The 26484-nt window shown below is 43.9% G+C and overlaps 1 protein-coding gene and 1 long non-coding RNA gene across 6 annotated transcripts in view; one reads left to right on the top strand and one right to left on the bottom strand.

The window, feature by feature from the left end:
• The window catches only part of LOC135386154 (semaphorin-5A-like), a 132176-nt gene extending 120467 nt beyond the window's left edge, over positions 1 to 11709 (bottom strand). For all 3 annotated transcript variants that reach the window (XM_064615917.1, XM_064615916.1, XM_064615918.1), the window contains exon 1: positions 11483 to 11709. The gene's annotated coding sequence lies outside the window, so the exon portion shown is untranslated. The remainder of the gene's footprint in view (positions 1 to 11482) is intronic.
• LOC135386155 (uncharacterized) overlaps positions 1 to 17083 on the top strand; it is a 113140-nt gene extending 96057 nt beyond the window's left edge. For all 3 annotated transcript variants that reach the window (XR_010420612.1, XR_010420613.1, XR_010420614.1), the window contains exon 3: positions 17014 to 17083. This is a non-coding gene — a long non-coding RNA (uncharacterized LOC135386155). The remainder of the gene's footprint in view (positions 1 to 17013) is intronic.
• Positions 17084 to 26484: the final 9401 nt, after the last annotated feature.

The following is a 26484-nucleotide window of genomic DNA, read 5'->3' as shown; positions in this document are numbered from 1 at the left end:
TTGGAGAGCCAATACGTAACGGTTTGACCTGTGATCCTATGACGACGAAAGGACATGGAAGGTACGTAACATAACAGTCAATATTTTAACGACAGATATGAAGCGGAACGAAGGTGACCTCAGAAGCACATCGTAAGGGGCGGATATGGTCTTGTGAGTACCGGGAACTCTCGCATATATCGGACAATTCAAGTGACTTTGACAGCGCATTATATACTTGCTTCAAGCACGCTGGCATTCTGATGCTGATGCTATAGTGCTCACCAGGGTTGTGGAATGGGATACCCATTCCATTCCAGTTCCATTTCGAGGAATGAAGATGTGTGATAATTCCATTCCTTTCAATTCCTCGGAGTGAAAAGGTATGGTCAATTCCCACTCCTGGAATGGCTTGGCAACCCAATTCCATTCCTTTAATTCCACTAATAAAAGAATTAGGACCGGTAACCGTACTAGCTAGCCCAGCAGTGCTATAGAGGAGATTGACATTACCCAGCACGGAAAAAGCACAAAGACAAGGTTATTTTGCCCTCCTTTCCTCCTCTTCATTGGCACCATCATTACAGGAGTTTTCCACTAAAGTAACTGGTGCAAGTGATGTGGGGTTGCGGTCCTCACACTAGTGAAGCCAAAATCTCCATTTTATTTTTTCTTAAAACCAAACCAAACCATCGCCCTTGACCGTGTGGCACCCAGACTATTACATTCCAATTCCATTCCATTCCAATTCCGGGGCTCTGATAAATCTGGAATGATTCCGGAATCATTCCAACCCCGGAGTGGCAACTCCCAACACGCCCAGTGTTTTATACATATATGTAAATTGATGATGATGATAGGGTGAATAAACAAAAAAAAAAAGAGAGAGAGAGAGAGAAGGAGAGAAGGCGAAAGTTCGACCGACGGCAAAACATGTCCCGATAGGAAAACTTACGAGAATGGTAAAACTGACTAACCGATTGGAAAACTAACCCTCACTAGTCAGTCGCCCTCAAAGACACGTGGGTCATACGAAGGGCTCCTTTATGCCGAGTAAGAAGCTCCACGAGAAACTTCCCTCACATAAGCCGCAGTGGACCCATAGAGATTTTTTAAAACAAATAAGCCGCAGATTACACGCGTGAAAATACGGTATTTATTCTCTATCGGTCGAGACACTTCCAGAAACGGTACCCGTGCTTACAAGACAGCCAGTTGAGGCTGCGCTGACATTTTACGGAATTGCGTTCTGCTCGGTGGACGTCAGTTAGTCACTTATATCCGGGTATCCTTACAAATTGCAGCAAACAAAAATACGCGATGTTTAAAAACTGGTTTCCTCATTCTCAAGCCACCGCAAAGTGTGCAAGAATCCCTGTAACAGCGTTACTAAGGATCCGATTGAACCTGATTTCTAAATGAACCAAGGAGCCGCTCCGCCGTGGGTGTATGCTGAAATCAGCGGGTGGTCGCACAGCAGCAGCAACTACAACAGCAACGCAGAAAAGAGTTACTTAATTACGTTATTATTCACTTTGACCATGTAGAAACGTTGTCTGAACAGGTAATGGGAAAAAGGGGTAGTGACCATTGTAGTGGCGTGGTACCAAAGAATTAATTTGCGGGCTCTGACAATATGCAAGTCACGTGCTGCAGTTCTGCGATGAGTGCGCCATGGATAAAGAACAAAAAAAGTACAAGTACGAAACATACACAGAATGACAGAAAGTAGATCAGCGGTTGTGACTACGTGATAGCATCCTGCTACAAAGGTTGCGGACCCCAATTCCAACGCAAAGGAACTTCATAAATGACGCTGATGTACTCAGAGTCTGAGACAAACCGTTGCCCATTTGTGAATGTCAGCAGTGATCTTGGTGAAGTCGTGTGTGTATACAACGTGAACGCTACCAATTCATGCGTTTTGCCACAAGGCAAAAAAATGCGTGAAATCTAAACGGGTCTCATTTGCTGAATATCATAACATCCGTTCAGAACATACGAAGCAGAAGCCACACGCAGCACGCTTCGAGATCTATGGTGAGTCGTTTTTCAGACTCGCAGAATTCCCCCAGCAGAAGAGTAAGAAAGGACAGAAACAAGTTAGCCAGTCAGTTCGTGACTGTCTTCACCGGGATGGCAGAAACGTGACTCCCGTGACTTCCGATAGATGGTGCCACAACATATTTGCGTCATGGAACTGCATAATAAGCACAGAACTGCGCTTCTTTGAGCATCATCTTTTTTTATATATATATGTAGGGGTAGTGTTTCGCACCTCACGGTGGATACAGAGCGACGCACGCCGGCGACTTTGAGCAGTTAAAGTAGCAAACGATGCCGTCTGCTGCCACTGATCACCATCATTAGCCGGAGCGGTAGCAGACGACAGGTTCGCGAAACGAATCCATTCTTTATGCTGCTGCGACGCCCTTGGGGGGATGCCCCAAGAAGAGTGGCCGCGATAGCATCGTCCGCTTTGATTGCAAGTTCAAGATTCCTGCTTCGGGTCTTGTTCGTTCGTTTGTCAAGCTTTATGTTGACGATGCACCATATAGTGAGATGTCTGGAGTTAGTTGGCTGCTGGCAGGGGGTAAACGATGTGACCTCGTGTTTCTTAGTGACAACCCCTGTATAAACGCAGAAATGAGTTTATATCAGGTGATGATGATGAGAGGCGGATTTAGCTGAGGGAAGGGGGGTCCTGCCTTGGACAGCATCCTACTACACTACCTAAGGTCAATTGATACTGTATGGAACGACAGAATTCCAGGAGAATTTCGGCACAGTACCCCATGAAGTCGGCCTAGGACGCATACGAACGCCCCTGTCCCTCACTCATTCCTGCCGTCCTCCTTCCAGAACCGCCTCTGTGTCCAGTGTGGTCAATGAAACAATGTAAAGGGCAGATGGTCAAGGATGGGCTGAATAATACGTGTTGTTCCCGTATCCTTCCACCTGCCCGCGGAGCTGCACGCGGTAGGCAGCCCTATCCACCACGATTCAGCATCTTTTGTGGCAGTTTATTCAAAACAGTGGACGAGGTCCCCAAATCAGAAAACAAAGGACGCGTGACAGCTTTATAGCTGCGGCGAGTTCCTTTTTGAGCCCAACGTCTTCCCATCAATAGGAAAGGTTGCCACTATTATCGAAGAGTTCCCACGCCATCGTCACGTTTCTCCGTTGTCAGTCCTTCCATATATATATGGTCCAGTAATGCAGCATCGAAATTCGCAGCAGACGCTGTACGTCTCGCCCGTAGCCTGCTGCTGAAGTCTTGCCTATTCTTCTCCCGCCGAAACAAAGGATCTGCCTCACCAGCGCAGCCCAATCCCGCCATTCAGCGGCCACTTCATCAACCGTGCTGACAGGTGGCGCTATGCGTGTACCGTTCGCGATGGTGTATGGGAGCAGCGCTCTGTAAAACGGCGCGAAGGGCCGTTGGTGGTATGCGGACGGGACGTCACAGTGGCGCACGTGCGAGATAAACGCTGGGGAAAGGTCGTCTAAGCAAGATGGATGTCAGGTCAAACACAAAGCGGAGGAAGCGGCGAAAAGTGTAACGGTGCGGTCGCTTGATGTAGCGTTTGCTACTTTGGAAACGACACGAGTTTCCGCGACGGGCAGGAGAATGGCGACCTCGAGGAAAGGTAAAAGCTCAGCTGATAAAACTTCGTCCCATACTTTCCTTCGCACGACGTCGACAGCTGACAATAAATTATTTACAAATGGATGTCAGTAATAAGGGAGCTGTGTAATATGTTCAGCAGAATAAGCTGTCTAAAGAGCGTACCCGAAGGTCAGTATGTAAGAGTGAAGGAGAACAAGAACAGCAGCAAGGCAATAGAGAGCTTCCCCACCCCACTGCCTGCGAACTCAAGGAGAAGTAATGAAGTGTAAGTGGGAACCCAAGAAGAAAGATGCGGCGTTATCAGTGCTCGTCAACTTCATAGTGAGCAGTGATATGGAATCTGTATTTTAGGACCGCATTCTAGGCATGTGTCGTCGAGTTCCCCGTTCCTGCCAGTTTCTCGCAATTCAGATCACTTCTGTAGGGGATGTAGCTAGGCATGTGCGTACAGTTCTGTGACTGGGAGGAGTGATGTTTTTCTATTTTTATCTTTTCAGTTTTCTTTTTCCTTTCATTAATTTCATTTCCTTTGTGGAAGTAGCAGAATTCGTCAGGTGACGAATTCAATACCTTCCGTTTTTTTTTTCTATAATCAAAACAACAACAATAAATGATGACGATGAGATGGGGTGTTTCAAACTCAACGAGTGTAAGTATTGGATTTGAGGAAACGAGAGGCTGTCTTCGCCGATTACTGCGTGTAGCGAGAGTAACTATAGAAATTATCGTTAGTGATATTCAATCATTCGCCGCTCGCCGTCGTAATTTATTTTGAGCGGAGAAGTCAACTCCGCGGAAAACGTACTGCGTTCGGACACCTCTTTGCGATTTTATTTCGTTGCGCCCACGCTGCTATAGCGCTGCAGCCCAGAAGCCTAATTATAAAGAGCTAGGCGCAAACAACTTAGCAACACTACACAGGTCCGCTGAAGAGATAACACTCTCCCTTTCTGTGTATGCATCAAACTTAACCTTCTTCTCATTAAGTGTCGGGTATCCTCCTTGCATGCGTCCTATCACGCACGGGCTGGTTAACTGATATAGCGATATGATGCACCACGTGCGGTTACCGAACCACGGAGGTACGCCAGCGACACTCAGTCAGACATGTACAAGATATCTCGAAAAGTGTTCGAAATAAGATAGCAAAACTGCAATGAAGTTATAGTATAAATATTTCAAAATTAAAGTAATTAAGTTAGAGTAGCAAATACTTCCGAAAGTATTTAAGATAAACTTAAGATACTTTGGTTGGCGTCCTAGAAAAATACGTCAACGTGAGCTTGACACACGAAAAATCCGAAATACTTCCGACACAGACTTCACTTTTACGTTTGACACCGAAAATGTATTGAGTAAGATACCACAAATAGTATTTAAAATACAGTATCTTAAATACAATACCCTAAATAAGTAAAAGTCTGCACTCAGTCGGTGGCTAAATAAAGTATGATAGAACAGGACAACAACAATCTCACAAAAAGTGTGCCAGGCAGGATATCTCGATCAACACTAAACACATCTCGTCAGAAACCGGCGACATAGGAATCCTTGGCCCCCGAGCACTCTGTGGATCACTTGGCCCCCATCAGTGCCGGGACGTCGAGCCCTAAGGGGATCCTCAATGCGAAACCAATTCGAGCGTACAGAAAACAAAGGAAATGGCTCCGTCTTGAATCCCACAGCGAAAGACACAGTGGGGAGAGCTCATTTTAGGGCGGATGCCCCGTCTGTTCTAATGGACTGTAACTACAAGCGATGCGGCGGCTGCAGCCTCGAAACGACCTTGAACCCGGCAAGGATCCAGCAGGGGTAGCTACCTGTCTTATTCTTTTATGGCTCTTGGGACAACGATCGACTCGATCATGTACATACTGTCGTCGGTTGCTCAACTAATGGTGCAGCGCCGTCACTTTTTGATGAAAGATGAAAGTCACTGAAAAGGTTAGCCAGCTGTAGGGATCGAACCCACATCTACTGGATTGCCGGTCCAGGGCTCTACCAATTGAGCTAAGCTAACACGCCTCTCCAGCGACTTTCGGGGTGCGTCATCTGAAGGGACGACAAACCAGCCACTCACTCTCACTCACCCTCCTTTCACTCTTACATTTTTGCTCACTCATACACACATTCATACGACGGAAATCGACGCAAGCGGCACCTGTTGAACAAGAGATAAACTGATGTTCTGAGGCTGGAACAACACAGAAGGGACAGATACAAACAAAGCCTCAAATTGCCTAAGAAATCAACGATGAAAGATGAAAGTCACTGAAAAGGTTAGCCAGCTGTAGGGATCGAACCCACAGTCGCTGGAGAGGCGTGTTAGCTTAGCTCAATTGGTAGAGCCCTGGACCGGCAATCCAGTAGATGTGGGTTCGATCCCTACAGCTGGCTAACCTTTTCAGTGACTTTCATCTTTCATCGTTGATTTCTTAGGCAATTTGAGGCTTTGTTTGTATCTGTCCCTTCTGTGTTGTTCCAGCCTCAGAACATCAGTTTATCTCTTGTCACTTTTTGTATCGGCGCTCGTCGGTGTACTGATCACAGCCGTTCTTAGGTAGGCGCACAGAAAAATATTGTGTTACGTTGTATTATTGCGCGTGTATCTAAAAATGAAGCTTGATGTCACGTTGGACCATGTCAACATCACTAGCATTACTCGTTGGAAACCGTCTTTCATTTCGCCCATCATTGTTCGTCCAATGCAACAACAGGGTGCTCTTTGTTTGCGGCTTGCGTTGGTGGTGTTCATCAGTGTTGCGCAGATGTAGGGCAATATTTATTGTGTGCTCAATCTGGATTTTTTTTTTTACTGTCATTAATCATCATCATCTTACCGTGTCTGGTATCTCTACTTTTTGTTACTCGCCCCGTTTGGGCTCTTTGTTGTAGGATACTCAGCTAATGGTCTCTATAAGAGCCCGTGCATTAAGAAGGAGGCTGTAACTCCAGTGGGGCGCTTCGAATTTCCGTGCGCATTATTCTACGTAACATGAAGCATGGGCATAACAACACGCCGTCTTTTCAAAGTATGTAACTGCGATGATATTTTGTCGCAATATATTTCGCTAATATCGGGCATTCAAAACCGCGCAAACCTGTTCTGTTCTCCACAGAAAAAGAAAAGAAAGCAAGAAAAAAGAAAAAAAAAAAAGGAAAGGAGGAAGTGAAAAGCAGTTGAAAACTTTGGAGAGTTCGCATTTGCTGTACTATAAGGAGCGGCTAATTGTTCTCGTGGGATGCACTAATGTTGGCGACGCTTTAGTGACGGTTGTCTGTACCGTCGGTGTTGTTGTCTTGACTGGAGGTTGTCGATATCATTTTGTCTGTGTCTTTCGACTTTATGACTGTTGCGTGCTGTCTCCGACTCTTTGCCTGGTTAACCTTCACTTCTTCTATTTTTTTTTTTTTTAATAACCATGCCCCCCATTTTTTTTTCATTTTGGTGCCAGTATTTTTGGCATCATGCCTCCACTATCACAGGTATACTCCGGGAAAGCGTTTTTTGTTTGTTTTTTTCGAACGGCAGCGCCGGCAATGTGTGTCAAGAAAAAAACTTTAGGTGCAGGTTTGTGTTATAACGTTATAACACGCAAATACGTCCCCTATCAGAGAAAAAATATGCGAGGAAAAAAAAAAAGCGAGAAGGATTATCATATTTGTTTGGTTCAATATCTATGATAATGTCGCACCTGTCCGGGACCCATTTTTTTGCTGACATTCTCTTGTAGCTCATTTGCACATCACTTACGCAGGTAACAGCAATAGCTTTTGTACTGAAACAACACTTGGACTTTCACCAAGCCGCATATATTACGTGAAGCAATGAGATGAAGCCAGTCTAGGTACCTCGACGAGTGGGACAGTGGAGGGGATATGTAAAGTTAAAATACGCGGAGGGGTTGATCGCGGTTGGCGCAGTAGCTTATACATCTGTGCCGTGCACGGTAAATGCTACAACATATGCATTTTGTTTCTTGTTCGTAGGTTTCTCTCTCTTTCTTTTAATGTTTGCCAGGGGATATATCTCTCTCGGCAGCAGGCTGCTTGGGGATTTCGTGCATTTCAGAAAGCATTGTGCGCTGCACTTTCATTACTATTTTTTTCCTCTTCGGTGTCGATACTGTGCGGAAAGTGTCCGAGATATCATCATGAAATGTTCCATATACTGTGGTGACAGCATACAGACCGTCTAGAGGTTGCTTCGAGGTTTTTTGGATCAAGGGCTTCGACAGCTGGGTAGTGGTGCGCAGTGAACTGCGTTTTCGTAGCGATGTCGGAAAATATGTCTGAAGAAAGGAAGCGGGACACACTGGTCATCTTAAATCAAAACTCAGGAAACAGGTGCTGACGCCAGGATTCGAAGCTGGGCCTTCTGATTTCCGGTCAGATATGCTACCGTTACACCACGACAATGTGTTTTTCTTTTTTTCAAAATTGATGGTATATGTGTCAATGGTATATACAGTGGTCAACGGTATATACAAGCTGTGGTGTAGACAATTTCTCGTTCTTTACGTGGTATACCCTGGTCATGAACTTGAAAAAAGTCAGATGAGGGTTGTTTCAAGAGAGCACGTGCCTAGATAAGAAACATATTACATCTGAGGTTCCAGTTAATGGGTGTCCCATTGCCTTGCTTTGCTCTGTCTTCATGTTCTTTCTTACTTTGGTGGCTTCTTAATGATGCTGTTGGAAGCATCAAAGACTATTTATGTTTCCCTTCTTCATTTTAGTTTGTATGAAATAAATTTCAGGTCTTGACGAAGTTCAAGATTGGTCATCAAGTGCTTTCTTCACGAATGTCGGCACAGTTCACCCTGAAGTCGTCCAAGGACACATACTAACCCCTTATACCCCCACTCCTTCCTGCTGTCCTCTCTCCATCTGTCCACGTCTGTGTCGCTCATAGCCGCAGTTGTATTTCTGTGCTAACACGGAATTAAAAATAGATAAATAAAAATAAGTGCGTTCTTGTCAACGACTCACGTAGTTGCAGATGATGATGATCATGGTGACGCATCGTCACCATGATCATCATCATTTAAAAAAAGTCGAACAGGAAGCGCAAGCTCTGACTGCAGCCCTTGCAACACAAGCACGCAGCTGATTATTACAGCCTGCCGCCGCCTAATCACAGACAGACATCACCAATGCCACACATGCACGTCAAGCTGGCTCCGAAACAATAAAGATTTTCCAGAGTTGTTTACAATGGGAATCCCAGACCGCAGTTGCCCGGAGCGCTGTTTCCATGGTCTTGACAGGTGAACCAGTGATGGATGTAGGCCAGAGGAAGATGGTTCATTAGCATGTCATTAACATGATGACGACGGCCATCTGATTAGCATCACTTCTTCCCACAGCTATACTCCAGTTAATGACCCCTGCGGGTGCGCGCGGCCTATTTTATTGTTTTTGACACGCCCTCACAATCAGGATCGGAGCATCGGCAAGGTGACCATGAAGGCCGTTCATACGGAAGTGAAGGTTGAACTCCTTTAAAGATGTGCTCATGTTGTCTACGACATTGCGGCTAAAAATATGCACGTATATACTGAGGGTGGGATTTTTCGATTGTTTTTGGATTGGTGCCGATAGATTTCACCGGTGGTGACAGAGACGATGTTACTGTTATGTCGACGTGGCCAGAACGATTGGAGTATCTGTATTTCATCGGTATGTTATATCACCATGTGGAGTACATTTTAAACGCTTCAGAGCGGTGCAGGTCCTGACAGCAGTCAAGAGCGGATTTAGGATGAACGTTTTATGGGGAAGCGTCAAGCGGGGGTCAAGAGGGTATTTAAAGGGAGTTAGGTAGTGCAGCTTCGGGAAAATGCTGAACAAGCAGGTTCATATTTGGACATGTCCTCGACTTGACAACAGGTGAACAACCTCCAAATGGTGAACGTATAAGTGCCGAGCACCACGGAATTGTAAGCGCTTGCTTCTCAAAATGAGTCTACCGAATAAAATGCATACGGCATTGCAACATGCTGTGTTGTACCTTGACTACGTCCTTACAAGATAGCTTTCAGCGATGTGGAGCTTATAGCGTTCTGACACAGTTAAAAGTAGAATTCTTCCGCCCTTCTTTCACTCTGTTATTCATTTTATTCATTCATTTTATTTTCATTATTTTTCATCATTATTCATCATTATTCATCATATTATTTTCATTATTCATTTTATTCATTCATTTTATTCTTGCGATAAGACACCGGCCGCTTCGGAGTAAATTTTTAGTAGGACCTAGAAGATAATGAGTTCGTTAGATACACGGCAACAGGAACGGATAAGCGTGTCCCTAATCATACGCTAGCGATACATACGTCATCGAGCAAGCAGCTCCAACTGTGCCCAGATGTTTGCAATATAAATGCTGTGCTTCGCTCAACGTTGGAGTCAGTGCGCTCTCCAGGGCTTGTCCCATTGCGGAATAACCTTGCAAGGGAGTACGGAGAAGACCAGTCTGTCATTGGCGTGTAGCGAAGCGGCTTCGCGGAAGGAAGCACAAAGTGGTCGATTCAAGTGCTGCCATCGTGTTGAACGGCCGTAACATTAGAGTACAGGCAGCACAAGCGCAATTTGCGCCGACGTTGCCACAGGCAGAGACACGGGGAGGTCGTGGCCTCGAGGCAAAACAATTTGGAAGTCGTGCCTTCTTGAGTGAAGTACACACAGAAAACATTGAGGTGGTCCTCCAGTGATATGGTCTCTTTCATTATAATGGCGAAACAAATAGGGCGTCCTTTCAAAAGTGAAAGTTGTTCAGGTACTGCCCTTCTGACGGCGAGGTCAGCTTCTTCCGGTGGTCTTCGCTGTGATTGCTATAGAAGTGAATGACACACAGTTTCCGTAGCAGGTTGTTTTTACTGTTTCTATGTTTTGCGATGCATCAAAGGATCGTATTTTTCTGTGAGGCGCAGTTTTGTGTTCTCCGGCAGTGCCAACAACACTACAAGGGCAGATGGGGTTGACGCGCCTGAAGATTTATAATGAGCGCGTCAGTCACTTTCAGTTTATTTCACAGCTCGTCCTTGATGGTACTTCGAATTATCCGGTACATAACCAACGCTGTAATCCTTGTGGTCACCGTTACAGCTATTTTTCACTGAGACGGAGAGATTGCCCAGGATCGAATTCATCCGACGGCAGTGCTGTCTCGGGTTTTCTGTGGGTAGGCGTACTGTATGAAGCGCAGTACCCTAGCGAAGTCGGCACAGGAACCACACCAACCCAGCTCCCCACTCTTTGACTGTGATTCATCTGTTTTTTGTTTTTTTCCTTTCATTTGCTCTTTTTTTTTTAGAAAAGAGACAGCAGCCGTCGTTTGTCTGGCTAACCTTTCCTATTTTAATACACTTTCAGATCCCCCCTCCCCTCCCCACTCCTTCCTTCTGTTTTTTTTTGTCTACATCTCTCCACCTCATATAGCCATAAGTGCTTCGCAGTGACAACTCGGAATGCAGAGCGGAAGCAAAGAATCCTTCCCCACAGTTTTTGGAATACCGGCTTGAAAAAGCTCTCTGTACAAGTACATTTAGAAGTGTCCGCGAGTTTTCAAAATGTTGATACTTCCTTCGAATTTTTATGTCCTTGTATTATTGCTGTTCTATGCGTAATTAGTGCACTTACAAAACCCTGCATGCCCCTTTTTCCCGGAGGAATTCGGGCTACTGCATTAAAAAAGAAATAAAAGAAACATACAGAAGCAAGGCAAAGCATGCACACATACTGACCCACAAGAACGAAAGTGACAAGAAAAGAATACCCGCTCGCACAATGCGCCTCACTCAGTTTACATTGCACACAGTCCCGTGCAGAACTTACTCAGTTTTGCAGACACAACAAAAACGAGCCTACCTGAATGCACACTTTCGCCGAGCGCAATCCGTTACGTGGGTACGAAGGTAATCCTCAGATGGCGGGACAACACAAGTTGCGAGCACAGAAATTCTCGTCCGGTGCACTGCTGTCAAGTAGCAGACGACGCGAATTCAAGCAATACAAGAGCAACAGCGCGAGAGCGTTCACCCTGCCGATGAGGCTCCGGTGATACTGCGGTGAAGCACAAGTCGCAGACAAGTGTTACGGCGGGAGACTTCAAGACTTCGCCCGGGGAGTGTACGTTGTCCAATCACGCGATTGCGCTCCCCGGACGATATCCTCTCCCACATATTCAGCAAGGTCCCCTACTCTCCTTCGACGCCCTCTCCCGCTCTGGTGTTTCTGGTCGTGCTTCTCGCTCACGTTTGTCGTCTGCTTTCGAAATTCATAGGGAGAGACGTTCAGTTCCGCTTTTATAGGAGTTTTACATGCATTCATGAAGTAAACGGAGCGGATAATTTAATACGTGTAACGCGGTTGGCGCTCTCGGATGGTGTGAGAATCAAATATTCAGTGTGTGTGAACGAGCTGGGGTGCCACTTTTTGTTGCATTTAGGTTTTGTCTAAACAGACGTGTCGGTCGGTGCTATGCAAATAACAACAACAAATAAGTTAATGATAATGAATGGGGAAATTCGCCACTTAAGGTGCGGCCCACTACCCCAAGGCTATGCAAGATAAAAATTAGGTTTGGGAAAAGCCATGTGGTACGGCAAACTCTAATTACAAGAAAAACATATAAATTCTTAAACATCATTTTTTTTTTCAAGTGTTACATCAAGTGTATCAAAGAAGGTGGTATTTAGAAGTCCAGCTGTATCTAATCATTACCTGCTTTTTGCTACCCGCTAGTAAGGTTTATTTATTTATTTATTAGTGTGCGCAGATTGAATTACATTGTCTGGGAGGCCTAGCAGGAGACTAGAGAGGCCTCCCTATATATACAGGGTGGTCCACCAACCATGATAGAAATTCATAGTAAAAAACGTAGGCCCCGGAGAGACATGCGGTCAAGGGTGTTTTTTCTGCCAATAACGTTTGCCACATATTGGTAACAATTTTATTTCATTTCAATTGAGGGAAAGTTAATTTCCCCGAAATTTCCCAAGGCAACCTAACATTCTCTTTGCGGAAATGGGTTCCCCGTGGCCATTTTACCAGTATAGCCATAATCCCACTCGTAATGCAATGGCAATTTCCGAAATAGATTCGGTGAAAATCCGTGGAAATGAGCCCTTGGCTCCGCCTCTTTTTTTGACGGCTCGTAGTTTGAGCGCAAAGCTGCGAAGAAAGGAGGTTACATTGACACGCCACACGAGGGGGAAAGGGTTACAAGCCGTCGGGTGACCTCACTTTTGATAAGGTATCTCTGATTCCTGCACTCACCGCGCGTGTTTGTTCCGTTGGTAGGGCTTGTAACCCTTTCCCCCTCGTGTGGCGTGTCAGTGTAACGTCCTTTCTTCGCAACTTTGTGCTCAAACTACGAGCCGTCAAAAAAGAGGCGGAGCCAAAGGCTCATTTCCACGGATTTTCGGCGAATTTATTTCGTCAATTACTGAGCAAAATCACCACAGGGAACCCATCTCCGCAAAGAAAACGTTAGGTTGCCTTGGGAAATTTCGGAGTTCAATTCAAGAACCCAACTTTCCGTCAATTGAAATGAAATAAAATAAAAATGTTACCAATACGTGGCAAAACTTATTGGTAGAAAAAAATCCTTTGACCGCACGTCTCTCCGGGGTCTACGTTTTTTACTATGAATTTTATATCCTGGTTGGTGGACCACCCTGTATAATATACAGGGTGTTTCACAAAACGTGTCATTCGGACTTTATAAAAAGACGGGGCGACGGAAAAATACGGGGTAAACGGCATTTGTGCGGCAACTGAATTTACCAGCTCGCAAAAATATTTTCATTTGATTTTAATTAAAAGAAATTGAATTGCATTAATTGAACTTCAAAATTTCCCAAGTCAACCTAGCGTTTTTTTATTTATTTACAGAAATAGAGAGCCCGAAGCGAACTTAGTCAGATCCACCAAGGAATCCGGTATATATTGCAAATGGAACTGCCCTAAAAAAGTCCCGAAACTGAGGCTTCAAAGTTTCGGATATTCAAAGGCGCACCAAATCAGTCGCATAGATGCGCGGAGAGGAGGACATGCTCCTGCCCCCATGAAAGATAGAAGGTCGGAAAGCGAGGAGAGGGGAAAAGGGAAGCGGCGTTGCGAATGTTTTGAAAGTTTCCAATGGCAAAGCAGATAGCATGAGTTCGTTTCTAGTTCGTTTCTGATTTTCCCTTTCTTTTTCTCTTTTTTGTGGCAAAATCTGTCTGGCTATGAATCGTACCTCCTCACATTGTCTTTCCGTTAATCAGTTCGCTCTCATTGTCATCTCTTTGCCACTATTCTGCTAGAACAATTTATCGCCGGACCGGCCTGCAGCACAAGACGCGCCGATTACAGGGCGGGTGACATTCCACCATACGTTGATAAGCGGCAAAAAAAAAAAAAAAAGATTCCGTCTCTCTTTTCCCGCCCGCATCTTTGCGACTGATTTGGTGCGCCGTTGAATACCCGTAACTTTGAAGCCTCAATTTCGGGACTTGTTAAGGGCAGTTCCATTTGCAAGATCGGGTAGGATTTCTTGGTGGATCTAAGTTCGCTACAGGCTCTCTAATTGCGTGTAAAAAAAAAAAAAAAAAATAGAAAAAGAAAACGTTAGGTTGACTTGGAAAATTTTAGAGTTCATTTGAAGAATTTTAATTAAAATCAACTAAAAATATTTTTGCGAGGTGGCAAATTTAGTTGCCACACAAATGCGGTTTACCCTGTATTTTTCCGTCGCCCCGTTTTTTATAAAGTCCGAATGGCACGTTTTGTGAACCACCCTGTACATATACAGGATGTCTGTTTTTAGGCGATACAGATTTTTCATTAAAAAACTATAATGGCTATAGACATGCTGTTTTCACTTCTATCATCTCTGGGCCGGCGGACGTTCTTGGCCATATGTTGCTCGACTGTCAAATGACTAATTACCTAAAATCGTTAATTAACTTTTTATTTATAAAAGTTACGAAATTGTCCCAATGAGAACATCTGTTCCTCTCGGTGACCTGATATCGTAGCCGTTTTCAGAACAAAAGTCCATTCGGTAGATCCTCCGCAAAAAATTCATGAAGGAACACTTTTTTTTTATTTATTTTGTTCATTGCGCATCTTCGGAGACCCGTCTTTCCTTTGCCCCCAATGTGAGAGGGTGAAAGAGCGCACTGTCGCATCTTGCGTCCTGGAAAAAGATTAACAGGAAATGCAACACAAGACAAGGGCAGTTCCGATAGCGTCCACCCGATACATGTGTTTTTGTTTTGTTTCCGCAAGTTAAAGCTAATCTTCGACGCATGAGGCGGCACTATGGCGGCATCTTCGACGCATGAGGCTCCTTCACCATCTCACATTGGGGGTGAAGGAAAGACGCGGCTCCGAAGATGTGCAATGAACAAAAAAGAAAAAAGGTGTTCCTTCACAAATTTTTTGCGGACGATCTACCGAACGGATTTTTGTTCTGAAAACGGCTACGATATCAGGTCACCGAAAGGAACAGATGTTCTCACTGGGACAACTTCGTAGCTTGTATAATTAAAAAGTTAATTAACGATTTTTAGGTAATTAGTCATTTGACGGTCGAGCAACGCATGGCCAAGAACGTACGCCGGCCCAGAGATGATAGAAGTGAAAACAACATGTCTATAGCCCTTATAGTTTTAAAAAGTATTTTATAGTCTTAAAAAGACACCCTGTATATAGTTAATATATAAATTAATTACAAGACGCGCTTTAGAAAAATTCACATTCGTAAAAAAGAGCCGTAATTGATATTGCAGAGGCAGCCTTGATGACCCACAACCCTCCCACTGCATCGTTATGTATCGCTGTGTGTACAAATATAGAGAAACACAAATAGTGCCCGGAACGACAATGGCGTTTCTTGCATAAGAAGACCTTTGTTCTCTTTCTTTGGAACTGAGGTCACTGCCGGGTATCACGTCACTCTGACATATTATTGCGAGCGACCAGCATAACGCCTGGCGCCAGCACGTTGCATAATCGTCCCCACTAGCCAGCGAAGCTCAGCGGTTGGGCGAGCGAACCACAGCCGCACTCTTTTGGTGCTGTGCAACGGTGGGTACCCTTACCAGGCCTCGTCGGCCTCACCTCACGGGCATCGAGGTGAGAAAAAATTTCCAGAAAATAATTGGGGCGAGGAAAATTACGAGGGCAAAGAACGTGAGGGCATTTGCCCGTCCCTGGTGTGCGTTTCGGTGGTTCGTGAATTCCGTGAATTTGCATAATATATACAGCATAGTTCGATATAAAATTGCTCTAATTATCCGCAAGGTATTTTACTGCTCCTCTGACAAACTTCTTCCACTACGACATCGTAGCACGACATATTCTCTAAGGAATAATACCAACACGTTTAAACGTATTACGCCACAAACTAAGTACGGTATTTTTTCACTTGCTTACTTTGGCTGTAGCGTCTGGAACACATTGCCGCATGAGATAAGAGGCATCATCAATTCTAGCTGCTTCAAAGGTACTAATGTAAAAGCACACTTTTGGCCTCACTGATTGTGACGTTGTGTCATATTTTGTCATATTTTGTCATATTTTTTCTCTTCTTCCTCCTCCTTTTTTTGCTCTGCTCCTCTCCTTTTTACTTTTATATAACTTGTTTCTTTCTTTTTATCAAGACGATGTACTTGTATATTATAGGAACAGTATAACAGCTTTAGCCCTATAGCAGTCCCGATTCTGTAATCAACGACACGACTGTATATAGAATAAAAATTCCTTGATTCCTTGAATCACTGGATCAGAGGATGCTCTTAACATGAATCGAGTAGGTGATGTACTGCATCCTGGTCCAGGTCTCGGCTTTCCATCTTTTTTGAGGACTTGATACGTCGCAACGACCATTTGTTTACGTATTGTTACGCCCCGAAGGCCATGAGGCATTACATCGGGGAATACAGGAGGAGGAAAAATACAGCACAAAACACATTATTGTTACAAACATATTATTCCACATAAACAATCAGTATGCTAAGCAGGAATAAACACTAATACGAAATAAACGTAGAAGGGTGTAGAACTAGCAAAAAAAAAAAAAAAAAAAGATTAGAAAAAGTTTGAACGCCACAAGAAATGAAAATGTCGAATAACGGCGCTCTTAAGCGATAAGGGATCAATAGATAAATGTAACTCCAGAAGATAAATGATTCCACAGCTTGATGGCTCTTTGGAAGAATGAAGAAATGAGGGAGTTATTAAAGGAAAGTTGTTTAGGGACAATTTACAACGCTGGCGAGTACATTTCTAGACGAAGGGGCTAAAATGAAGAGTAATAGCGCTCTAGTGTACCAGATGCTGTTTTTGCTTCGTAATTTACTTTTTCTTATAATGTATGTGTACAGGGTGTTCTCTTTGATTCGTTACAGATTTGTAATGAAGCTACGAGAGCAGCATACATGCAGTTTTCACAGGTGCATTATACGGCAAAGCGGACATCTTCTCGAAGACAGTATGTAACTACTTGAGCACTAGTTTTACCTAAACTCATTGACTCTTTATTTGACTCCCCCGTTCTACCGTTTCACTTTTGCCCTAAAGCGCCTAATCAATTAATCAGTTTTAGGTAATTAGTCATCGGGTAGCTTCATGTTTCTTTTCGAGAGAATGTCTGCCTGGATGTATAAGCCGTCTGCGAAAACGGTATCTACGCTGCAGTCATAGCTTCTTTTTTATATAAAATATCTAACGAATAAAAAAAGAGGACACCCTATATGAGCAAACCGCGAGGGCCTGCTTTCACCACACTGCGTAACCACCTCACCACCACACCTCAACCATTACCCCTGCTTGCAAAAGAGGCACATTGCTCGGTTGCTTCACCTGTGTACACTCCGGCGGTGCAGTGAAAGCACGCTTCACAGGAGACCACCACCACAACCACCACGGACGGACGGACACACGCTTTGTTTGACTTGACTCCCTATTTTTTTCTTCCGGTGTTTTCGTTTTGTACTCTGACACATATGTACTAATGTTCCGCTTCTTTCTTCCTCGAGGACCCCTCCGAATGAGGACATGTGCACGTTTTGTGTCGAATAACTATTCACAATGCACACGATCTGCTGATCTAAAAGCCATACTGGGATAGCCCCCCGCACCAAGGACGAAGGATAAAGGCTCGATTGAAACTTTTTTCGAGACATTTATTTTAACGAGTCAGGTATCCCCCGCAACGATTATTTACTTAAAAGCGTTAAAAAACCCCGGGGCTGGGTACGAACAAGACAGTACACTAAAAGACATAAAAGGACACAGACACAAGCACTGAACTTCAACCAAGTGCTTTTATTTCGTGAACATCTTCTATTTACTTTTATTATATTATATTACTTATTATTTACTACCGTCTAACTTTGTCTCGGAACGTTTAGGCCTCCCCTTAAAGATTAAAACGTATCATTCGCGGACATCTTTGTTCAAGAACATTTTTTTTTTGTAAGAACAATAAACCAATGGAATGGCCTCCCGCGTAACCTTATCCTCTCCTGGTGTTACGCTTCTTCTTCTGCTGGTAAGTTATCGGATTATCAGAGTGCATGAGGATTAAAAAACGTGTTTGTGTATCCACTACCCGTATTTTTCTGTATTTTTGCTTGAAACAATTAATAATAATAATTGGGTGTTTACGTCGCGAGACAACTGACATCATGAGCGACGCCACAGCGGTCGGTCTGTGGATTGTTTTTGCCCACCTGAGGGTTCTTTAACGTGCGATGAAAGCTCATCACACGGCACCCCGTATTTAACGTCCCTCGCGGAAGACGCCGTGTCTAAGCAACTTGTACCCTGCCACCAAGTTGCTGGCGTCCTGGGCAGAGTTCGAACCCGCGATCTCGGGATCAGAAGGCGAACACGCTACCAACTGAGCCACCCTTGAAACAATTATGTACCCTCTGCTCTACATAATACCACTTACGTGGTGCAGTGGTGCAGACCAATCCGAGACTTCTCCGCATTGTCGGTCTTCTTGAGAAGGAGAGGGAGAAACAAAACTTAAATTGCAGGTTGTTTCGCTCATAAATCACGAATGACGCAACGGATGAACCCTGTTCCTTTTGTCTTGGTGTCAACGTAACAGCATCTTCTATTCCACGAGGAGAAATTTTTACACTTTAGTGCACCTTTAACGAGGCCTTCAGACTGAGAAATTAGACTGACCTGATAACCGAAATACATCAAGTGTACATGAAGTTTAAAGTGTATACATAAAGTGTAAAAATTGCGACCTTGACATACACATGCGATATCGTCTTACTACATTTCTGAAGTGTTCCTCGGGTTGGAAAGGCAGGATTAACCGCACTCTCAATTCAGCAGTGAAAAGTATCTCTTATGGTCGATCGGACGACAGCGGAGACCTGCTCAGCTTAAATAAGCGGCACACATTCCACGATCTCTTTGTTCAGCTGGTAGTTATCGTTCTTGCCCTGTATATTTACGGCATCCAGTAACATACAGTGCACACAGAATATTTCCACGCTATAGGAGAGCCCATTGCAATTATGTTCCCACAATGATGAATTTCTTACCAGGAGATTCTATGGCCATCACTCATATTGCGTCTCAAGTTTATGCTTAATTTTCTACATTATGGTTGGGCTTGCATTATTATTTTCATATTTTTACTTTTCACTTTCGCATTTAACTGCGTCTTACAGACTGACGCCTATGCTTAATATTCTCTTCTATGATTGGATTTTGTATTACTAGTATTTTCGGGAGTACATTTAAATCCGTTTATCGCGTTTCGCTGACTGTCAATGCTGAGTTCATAAGCCTTCCAGGCACAGGCAAGCCAGGTTGTTTTGATACACGTTCCGTTCTCCTATTACTGATCATTTATGGAAATAAGTGATGTTCTGAGGCTGGAACACAGAAGAAAGAACAAAGTGACGCACCCTTGGAAAAACGTTGGAGAGGCATGTTAGCTTATAGCTCAGAGCCGTACCGACGGGGGTGCGAGAGTGCCGGCCGCCCCGGGCGCCCTCACCAGAGAGGGCGCCGAACGGCAAGCCCAGGCAGGTTGGTTGGACAGTATAAAGTGGGAATGAAGAGTATTTGAATTTATGGTCTCGGCAGTGTAAATGGGCGTTTTCTTTTCTTTGTTTACAAGGCTTCTGAAGGCAGTGAGGGAGGGAGGGAGTGGGGGGGGGGGCTTGAGATATGCCCTGCCCCTGGCGCAAACTCTCCTCGCGGCGGCTCTGGCTTAGCTCAATCGGTAGAACCCTGGACCGGCAATCCAGAAGATGTGCGTTCGAGTCCTGCAGCTGGCTAACCTCTTCGGTGACTTCCTTCTTTCATTGATCATTTATTTTATTTTAGAAAAAATCTTCAATTCCTACTGATTTTACTTACTGGTTACCCTTCTATTTACTGATCAGGATATTTAATATGACCAAGTAAACCTGTGTAGTACAAGTTCGATACAATGTCAATACAGTTTCAATATAATGTAGCACAACTAAATACACGAAATGCTTACACTACGCAAGTCACACTATACTAGCCAAAGAAGCTAAAACGCGAATAATAATCTCAAAGAAACTCTTGAGTAAATAAAATTGTTATCGTTATTATTATTATTTATCTATAATTCGTATGGGAGCGGAACGTGCATGAATATCATATCGTTGTACTCTGTATCTGGAGTGCATCCCGCTAGTGCATCGAAGAAAAATCAAGCGCTTAAGCTTTCTGAATAACATAGCAAATCGTAAAATGAAACTTAAATTTAATGATTACTGAAACACGAGTCGTACCACTAGACCGATGCATGATAAACTGATCTGTCGGTTTCGTTGCGTGAAAGCTTCATATAATTTTTCTTTTTTTCCACGTACCGTCCGTTAGTGGAAGCTGCGTAACTAACATACCAACATTTTCTACTTTCTCGTCAGCAGTTGAGAAAGTTCTTACTTATTCTAGCGAATAAGTTGTGCATTATTGCTCTTCTCACGTGAGTGTATTGTTATCACTATATGCTATGCATGATCGCGATAAATGCTGAAGCGATATTAAGGAACCATAGACACGCGGATATTCTACGGAGCAGTCTTGGGTGAGTTACTTCTAAAAAGTAACTGAGTTGCAGTTATAGTTACTTTCTTGGTTAAGTTACAGTTATAGTTACTTTCATGGTCAAGTAACTAGTTACAGTTACAGTGACTGAGAGAAAGTAACTAGTTACAGTTACAGTGACTGAGAGAAAGTAACTTAGTTACATTACAGTTACTTTTTATAAAAATGACCATGAGAGGGTGATACAATCGTTAAAAACGCACATTTATTTACATTTACTTAAGTGCGATAAAAGTATTATTGCACTTAACCAGAAGCTGTATAAGTCAATATATGGCTCTCCCACAGGGAAAAATACGACGTGTGTACGTACGTAAAAAAGGATAGACATTTATTCGAGTAACTAGTTACATTTTGCAGTTACATTTACAGAAACAGTAACTAGTTACAGTTAAAAGCTACTTTTCTGGAAATGTAACTAGTTACTGTAACTAGTTAACCCCAAAAGTAACTAGTTACAGTTACAAGTTAGAAGTATCTTAGTTACTACCCAAGACTGCTACGAAGTACCTTCAACAGAGACACGACCACTCTATCTTACGTCAATCTCCGAAAAAGGCGACGTGTTCTTTTTGCCATATATTATTCCATCGTGAAACAGGTAAGATAAGTTGTCCATTGCTGTCAAGTTGCCAGACGATTTGGCAAAACGTATTCATTACGTGGTCCTTTTCCCAGGAACATCGTATTTCCATTTTCATTCATCTACCAGACGTGACTCACCCTGAGGAGTAAAGTTTCTCTCATTTGTTCTCGTCACGTGCAATGGTTGCATGCAGGCTGCTTTCATTAATTTTCTTAATCGCTCTCTTTAACTGAACTGAGCTGCAGGCGTTACTTACGCGCGAATTCGTCTCCTTCAATTTGAGCGAAGACCTCGATAAGGAAACCTACTATCGCAGCTGCGCAGCCACTGAAAACGTGATGCGATATAGTTGAGGTATTTATGTTCCGTATAGGTGTAGAGTTGCTGGTAGAGCATCCCCTGTGTTGCTGGTAGAGCACGGCGTTGATATGCAGCGGAGAGAAATACTGGGCATAATTATCTGCCATTATATTTTCAAACAAGTCATGATCGTTTCTTGCTCAGTGTATCTTTTCTTTCTCTCTCTCTCTCTCTCTTTCGATGAACTGCCACTTTCCATGTGCTCTCCCTCGCCTCTAAATATACTGCCATGTCGGTGGAAAGGTAGGGTTTCGTTTTCAAATAAATAAAGAAATAAACAAGTAAGTGGGTGTTGTGAATCCTGACCTGCTGTATACTCTGACCTCAGTGCTTTTGCCATGATTGAATTATCCCCGGCTCACCGGCGTGTGTGATGTCTCATTTGCGTGTGTCATGTGTGTGCGAGTGTGTTTGCCGCATCTTTTTCATCGTCATCACACTCATATATTAACCCACATGCACTGAGGTATGATGGTACCGCAATTGTTGCGGTGAATCACCTAATTCCATCGTCATTCATGTAGTAGTTGTTGTTGTTTCTATTGTCGTTGAGGTGCCACCGTCGAATCCCGCATATGAGCTACCCATGTTTCTTATATAATTGAATAGAAGTACAACGAATACCTCGTGACATCAAGAAGTAGTTCCCTGACGTCTGTCGCCAGACTGTGTGCCACCCTGTGGTCTCCTTCCTCAACACTCTCAGGGAACGCGTGACCGTTTTAGAGATGTGGCAGCGACACCTCGCCACCCTATGCGTGCTGGTGTATAGCCGTACCATAGTAGCCAGCCCAACGCAGAGTCGAGCCAAATCCAAGCAAGTCCTACAAGACGACCCTTGCGTTGGGGTGGCAGTTACTTTAAAGGTCGACTTCAAAGCGAATAAGGAATACAATTTCGGACGTGCAACTCTGAAAGCGATGCACAGAGGCATGCAGCAGAAAAGCGGTAATAGCTTCGGTTGAGAAGTCTTGGTAGATATTCTACTTCGTCAGCGAGTATTAGTGCTATGATATCGCTGCAATAGAATGACTGGTCACACCGATACAGATAATTTTAATGTGTCCTGAAATGAAAATAAAGTCCTTTGAGGTGATATCACAAGGGAAAAAAAAAGTAGTAAATGTTTGCTTATATCAGCGTATAAAAGGGTTGTACTTATTCCATAGGCTCAACTGAGAGGTAACGGTGTTAAGAAAGGTGTTTTGAAACACCCATTTGAAATTCAGAACCAGTGTTTTAAACGGAATAGATCTCGTGAAGTGGTGTTTCCTGTGGAATACGCCTCTTGGTTTTTGTTGAACACAGTCTCTGCGAGGGTGTCTTACAAGACACTCTCCTGTATGGTGTGAAAGTTGCGCCACAAATGTGTGCAGTAGAATAAGACATTTTACACCCGAAACAAAAAATATCACTGATGTACCATCGAGTACAAAAAAGCGCTAAACACACAGAGAAGACGAGACACGTCCTGTCGTGCACAAGAACAATCGTCCTTGTTTCTAGCGCCTTTAAGTTCTCCTGACCAACGTTTTAGATGAACAGCGTATTACTGTAAGAAATGTACTGTATATTTTTAGATACATTTGCAGCAGTTTCGGATTTGGACCAATTCAAATAACGGTTGCTACCGCCTTTGGCGGCATAAATGTGTTCGGGATATTCATAATGCGCTGCGTATATTCAGGAGCGATTACACGTTGTTGCAACCCGAGCTTCGCAAAACGGAACCACGCGCGATAAACAACCATAAGCACCTGAAGATAACAAACGCACGCGGAACTCTTGCAGCCACTCTAGGCCTCTCGAAATCCAGGTTTTCAGAGAACCACGAGCAAACAACAACACTCTAGTTTCATGATGGGGAGTGTGATATTTCATAGCGCTGAGTTTTACTAGCGGTTCCGGGTTTCGAGAGGGTTTCGAGGGTTTCCGAGAAACATGCAGGCACAATATTATGAAATTCGGATGTATCCGAATAAACTAATTTGTTTTTTTAAGAGGGAGGGAGGGGGGAAGTTTCAGTAGTCGAACTCTTCAACAAGAGAAACCGTGACTTGATGACTGATTGACTGAATCCGCTTTCCTTTGCGTCGAGATTTCGGTGGATCATATGCTCCCTTTCGTCCTCAAAGTGGACAAGGAAGCACAGATGTATGGCCTACAAATTGTCTTCCGAGAAGGGCACGTAGTTGTTGCAACGCAGACAGAAGCGCGAACATTATAGTTTTACTATCTTGTCCATAAACAGCGCTATGGCCTTCTCGTACGCCAGCGCAGACTGTAAGATGGACGTAAGCGAAAGCTACCTTGCGACTATTCTCGAGGAATTCACATTCGCGTCGACAGGTGGTCGGGACACAGATGACGTTGTCTGCTAGTTCTGCCGCATAACAGTAAGTTTTTTCACAGGGCTAGCTTGTCATTTTTTTTTTTTTTGTTTTCGAGAGTATGTCGCTGCGCAGCCATCGCTTTTTTCCCGAATTTCGGACACTCAACTTTCTTCAGCAAATACATCCAGGAAAAGTCAGAATTCTCAGAAGGTAATAAACTCCGAAAACCGCTGCGCTACTCTACCCCATTGTTGGGTAAGAATGCGAGTTTCGTAGAATTGTGTCACTTTTTGCACTCGTCACGCGTTATCAGGAATTGTCTTTCCGCAGGTCACAGCACCGTGAAACTGCAGGCTAAACACGGATTGGTCAACCGTTTTCCTATGTCCCGTTTCCGCATCACCAATAGATGGTCGTGTAATCTGGATCTCTAAGCCGATGCCATTTACGTGACAGGCACAGTTTCCCTTTCGCGTTGTCAAAATCTCTTCCTCGTACCATCTTCTGGCGGCATTTCTTTTAAAGCCGGCTCGCTTTACTTGATTTGCCTTTCGTTTACGACGTATGGACTTTTCGCTTCAACTTTGGAAGCACATAAATCAACCTCTTACGGGTGAACCATGCATTCTTCCTTATTTGCCTAAGATATTTCGCCTATTTCGTATTGTCCGATACAAGCCGGTTATTAGTGCAGGTTGGGGTCGTTCGTACTGTTTCTGAGGCTTGCTTCACTGAAGATGGTACTGCGTTTTAGTAAGTAGGCTTCGCTAGAGAGGACCTGTGAGGTTTGCGAAAGTGCTTATAATATTTGGTGGAGTTTATGCGTATTTTCTGCGTGTAGGATGGTGTTTATAATACCTCTCTCGATCGCGTTGGCGCTACACCGAAATTGATGACTGCAACTAAACGATCAAGTCGTCGGAATAAAAAGCAGTCACGCATAAAGCCACAATTACACCTTCAGAAGCGCAGCATGATTTTGAAGTCCTGCACCACGTGATATGCGTTGAGAAGTATTCTTTGTCACATCACATTTCTTCGTACGGATACAATTCAAACAGCATAAAAACGATGAAGGAAAGTATAGTAAATCTGTATGCCTCGAAGCAGTTGAACGTTATGAAGCGAGACATGATGACATTTTGACGTCGGAACAATTTATCACGTAGCTTCCTATGGCGTACCATCTGGGATTGAGCTGAGATTAATTAAATGAGTTTCCAATTAATCTGGGGCAGCTAGGTAATGGTGCTGCAGTAAATTATCGCCCGGTACGCTTTGCTACAGGAAGCCATTTGTAACACTTATGGCGGTTAATTAAGAAATGACCTCGTACAAGTGCAGAACGCTGGCGATAATTTATGTTGCAGTTTGTGCTCGATAACTTTCGGAAGTTTCTGCTTCTTGTGTAGACTACGTATGCACGGTAACAAAGAGAAGATACATGGAGGATTTTACTCGAAGGAAGGATACTATTGTGGACAGCAACAACAGCAACAACAATTACTACTCCTACATGAATGACGATGAGATGAGGTGCGTGTGAGGAAGCGAAAGAACTATGCTGGAGCTTGTGATTTTCCATCGCTGCACGTTTTGTGCAACCGTGGAAGACATTGAGCACACTCTCGTGCGCTGTTTCAGATATGCATCTCAAGGGCCACTATGAAATCTGCTCTCGACCGATAGGAAAACCGAAACGTAGACCTCGTAAAAGTGGTGGGTACTCGGCCACCTGACAAGAGGGACGCTGCTTTTTCGGAGCTTGTGACGTTCATACAGAGTAGCGCGTCGGAGACAGTTTACTAGGACCGTGTGTTTCATTGTGAACCCTGCTAACCTCTTGTTTGGTCTTGTACAGTTGTAACCGAATTCGTCATGTGATGTGTTCAAGCTTTTCTTTTTATCCCCCCCTCCCAACATCAACATTCCATTGCTTTCATCACATATGGCATATTTCCACCGACCTGGAGGCGCTGGCGATGTAGAACCCTTTGGCTGACCGCAGCTATGCAGGGTGTTCAAAATTAAGCTTTCACGAGCGCTACGCAAACACAGCGATGACAGGAAACCGGATGACAACTTTACACTACTTGTGTAAGAAACAGGTGCTGCTAATTATGTAGAAAACTGTTTCTTACTCAAGGAACAGAAAAATAGCACCAGTTTTCTTTTGTTCGCCTATTTATAAAGTGCTAGTGAAAGCTTAATTTTGAACACCCTGTATAAGTTCAAACTGCAATTTCGCCACTGGTGCTGAATAAGATCCGGAATTGAGCCGAAAAACGCGTAGCGAAGCCACTTTTAGGCGCGTACCAGACTCAGATGGTGGGGTGTGCTTGTTTTTTGGAATAACTGAATAAATAATATACAGGGCGTTCAAAATTATACTTTCACTAGCACTTTATAAATAGGCGAACAAAAGAAAACTGGTGCTATTTTTTCAGTTCCTTGAGTAAGAAACAGGTGCTACATAATTA

This window comes from Ornithodoros turicata, chromosome 2 (assembly GCF_037126465.1).
Source record: "Ornithodoros turicata isolate Travis chromosome 2, ASM3712646v1, whole genome shotgun sequence".
NCBI classification, from domain to species: domain Eukaryota; kingdom Metazoa; phylum Arthropoda; class Arachnida; order Ixodida; family Argasidae; genus Ornithodoros; species Ornithodoros turicata.
This window is presented reverse-complemented; position numbering and strand designations above follow the sequence as displayed.